Source organism: Galeopterus variegatus, unplaced genomic scaffold (assembly GCF_000696425.1).
Source record: "Galeopterus variegatus unplaced genomic scaffold, G_variegatus-3.0.2 Scaffold5920, whole genome shotgun sequence".
Lineage (NCBI taxonomy): Eukaryota > Metazoa > Chordata > Mammalia > Dermoptera > Cynocephalidae > Galeopterus > Galeopterus variegatus.
In genome coordinates, this window is record NW_007732031.1 from 185,223 (window position 1) to 189,426 (window position 4,204).

Consider the following 4,204-nt stretch of genomic DNA (forward strand, 5'->3'; position numbering starts at 1 on the left):
TAGCAGGATCCAGTGATCTAAGACATATCACAGCCTTAGTCTGGGTGTGCCTAGGACATCGTATAAGAGTAAGTGTCGGGCACATTTTAACTGTTCAACAAGATTTACCTAAAATTTAAGCTGAAAATTGAGTCATGATTTCCCCCTTGCTTCTATCAGATCCCTTCTGACAAAACTTGCCTTTTCTGTGCTCTGTTCACAGAGAGTAAATATGAGACAGAGACTGTCTGAGAGTCTCTTTGGCGCTAGGGTGTCTAAGGACACTTCGGCACCACAGCCCACCCCCCCAGTGACAGTTTGCAGTCATTAGGGAACACCTGCTGAACCTGTGTCTCTCTCTGGCATGTGATACAGTCACAGGGTAACCAGCCATTCCCCTTTGTCTGGGACTCTGCCAGTTTCATCACTGAAAACCCGTGTCTCAGGAATCCCCTCAGTCCAGGACGAGCTTGTAGTTCTGGGCACCCCAGATACAGAATCAGTCTTCACACTGGGGAAAAATACTCGAGCTACTTCAGCGGGTTAAAATGCTTCAGCACGGCAGCTGGCACCGACTAAGACCTTAATAAAAGGAAGGTGCTGCTGTTATTGTATCTCTTCTTAATTTCACCTACCCCATGTCCCATTCTGGTGGCCCTGAATCTGTTTATTCAGGAGTTCCTCTGTGTGTGTGTTTGTGTGTGCGTGCGTGTGTGAGTGTGCGTGTGTGCACGCGCGTGTGTGTATGTGTGTGTGCGTTTGTGTGCGTGCGTGTCTGTGCTTGTGTTTTTGCGTGTGTTTGCGTGCGTGTGTGTGCGTGTGCATGCCTGCGTGTGTGTATGTGTGTGCGTGCCTGTGTGCGTGTGAGGGGTGTGTGTGTGTGCACGTGTGCATGTGTGTGCATGTGTGTGTCCGTGTGTGCATGCGTGTGTGTGTGCATGTGTGCGTGTGTGTGCATGTGCGTGCGTGTGTGTGCGTGTCTGTGTGTGTGCGTGTGCATGTGCACGCCTGTGTGTGCGTGTGCGTGTTTGTGTGCATGTGTGTGTGTGCATGTGCGTGCGTGTTTGTGCGTGCATGTGGGTGGGTGCGTGTGTGTGCGTGTGTGTGTGTGTGTGTGTGTACAGGAAGACCTTCCGAGGCCCTTTGATACCAACACTGCTCTCAGTGGTGTACAACTAACTTACCTCACACAGGACAAGGAGTTGGAAGTACACTCTTAGCTCTTTGATTTAGGAAGAGCCATATACATCAGTCCAGTCCCAGCCCCTCAGAAGCCCCATTATCTCAGCTTGTTCCACTAGGTCCCTTCTTTGTGGCTCACTCTTTGTCAAAAGGCATGCTGGCATCATTGTTAGAACATCCACAATGAAATTTATTGAAGATGTTTAACCAGTAAAAACACCTCAGGGTACAAATGGATTCTTCTCAAAACATGTCTCCTAAGGAGCAGACTTTTTTTTTTTTTTTCCTTTTTGTCTTTTTTCGTGTCCGGCAACGGATTGCAACCATCAGTGTCACGCCTGTACCGGACCGGGACCGGCAATGGGATCGCAACCCTTGGTGTTGCTCCCACACCTCGCTCAGCCAGTGAGCGGGAACCGGTCTGTATGTGGGATCCGAACCCTCGGCGGGAGCGCCACCACGCTCCCAAGCGGCGCACTGTAGCAGTGCCCAACCGGGCCATGGAGCAGACTTTAATAAGAATTATTTTTGTCATTGAGAATTATGAAAATCAAATGGCAGCTAAAGGCATCAAAAAGTTCTATGCTTTACTGCTGGATTGTTGCTGATTAAATAATTACGTTATCAAATTTATGCATAGTTATTTTACAGGAACAGGATTTATATAGAGGAGAATTGTATAGAGCAGTTGTTTCTCCATAGGACAACGTATATACTTAGCAAAAAGGATTTCAGGTATAAATTTTGAACTGGAATAATAGAGTACTTTGATGTAAATGTTTAGGTTTTAATCATGCAAAGTTGTCAGTTCACCTTTATAGTGAAATCAATTTGATATTATTATATCCAATAACACAAAAATTNGTGGCCCTGAATCTGTTTATTCAGGAGTTCCTCTGTGTGTGTGTTTGTGTGTGCATGTGTGCATGTGTGTGTGCGTGTGTGTGTGAGTGTGTATGTGTGTGCGCGCGTATGTGTGTGTGCGTGCGTTTGCGTATCTGTGTGTGTGTTCATGTGTGTGTGTGCGCGCGCGTGTGTATGTGTGTGTGCGTGTGTGCGTGCGTTTGTGTGCGTGCATGTGCGTGTGTGTGCGTGTGCGTTTGTGTGCGTGTGTGTGTGTGCGTGTGTGCGCGTTTGTGTGCGTGTGCGTTTGTGTGCGTGTGCGTGTCTGTGTGCGTGTGCGTGTGTGTGTATGTGTTTGTGTACAGGAGGACCTTCCGAGGCCCTTTGATACCAACACTGCTCTCAGTGGTGTACAACTAACTTACCTCACACAGGACAAGGAGTTGGAAGTACACTCTTAGCTCTTTGATTTAGGAAGAGCCATATACATCAGTCCAGTCCCAGCCCCTCAGAAGCCCCATGATCTCAGCTTGTTCCACTAGGTCCCTTCTTTGTGGCTCACTCTTTGTCAAAAGGCATTCTGACATCATTGTTAGAGCATCCACAATGAAATTTATTGAAGATGTTTAACCAGTAAAAACGCCTCAGGGTACAAATGGATTATTCTCAAAACATGTCTCCTAAGGAGCAGACTTTAATAAGAATTATTTTTGTCATTGAGAATTATGAAAATCAAATGGCAGCCAAAGGCATCAAAAAGTTCTATGCTTTACTGCTGGATTGTTGCTGATTAAATAATTACGTTATCAAATTTATGCATAGTTATTTTACAGGAACAGGATTTAAATAGAGGAGAATTGTAGAGAGCAGTTGTTTCTCCATAGGACAACGTAAATACTTAGCAAAAAGGATTTCGGTTATAAATTTTAAACATGAATTTTTCTCCATAGGACAACGTATATACTTAGCAAAAAGGATTTCAGGTATAAATTTTGAACTGGAATAATAGAGTACTTTGATGTAAATGTTTAGGTTTTAATCATGCAAAGCTGTCAGTTCACCTTTATAGTGAAATCAATTTGATATTATTATATCCAATAACACACAAATTATATCAAAATTAAATATATAATAATTACTGTATATAACAATACAATAATTTTACAATAATATCAAGTTACAAGGTACCTCCCAAAAGCAATGACTTTGAAAAAGTTTGCTTAAATTTCCTTTTTTTTTTTTAACTTTTGGAAAACCTTGTTATTATAAAAGTGTTCAAATACACCCAAGAGTGAGGAAATAGTATAATGAACCTCCCTGAAATCATTACCAGATTCAATAATCTCATCATTTTTTAACACTCTTTAGGTTCTTTAGGAGAACAGTTGATGTATTAAAAGCTCTAGCAGTATTTGAGAGAGAAAAACTTCAAGAAACTTGTGATGACTTGGTTTTGACACTGGAAGCATGATTGCAAGGCCCCACATTTCTGCACGTCATAGCTCATGATCCCAAAGTGCCCATGGGCCAGCACCACGTCACCAAGTCAAGTGGTGGCCATGGTTGGAAAACCTGTGCACAACAAACCTTTTCTTTCTCTCCAGCTGAACGTGGAGGCGATTGAGAAGACTTTAGCATGGTGGCCAAGCACACAGGGTTTGAGCTTTCGCAGACAAGCCTGTGCTCAAATTCTAGCCCCTACAGTTCTAGCAGGGTAATCATAAGCAAGTTACACTCACTGAGCCTCAGTGTCGTCATCTCTAGATGGTGCATATTGTTACCAAGCTTATAGGTTTGCTCTAAAGATTAAACTTGTTAACGCATGTAAAGCATTTAGCACAGGCTTAGCATTAGAACCTCCTCTTATTCTAGGTGGCTTTTCTGCAGTACTGTTTTGGCTTCATTCAGATGGTACATTGCAATTGGAAGCAAATCACTGACCACAGATGACAGGGAACCAGGGCTATGCCACATCTCTCAGGTTGCTGCCTCTAGTCCTTCCCTCCCAAATAATCTGAACTACTTCTGTGGGTGAATTTTATTTCCCACAGAAGGAGAATTTTATGGGGAAAGCTTATCCGATGCAGACAGAGGTGAAGACTGATTCCACCCACTTGGCTCACCTTTGCCCGCCAGGAATGTTTCAAAGTACTCGTCCCAGCTTCCTGGGTCAGGCGAAAAAAAAAAAAGATTTTCTATT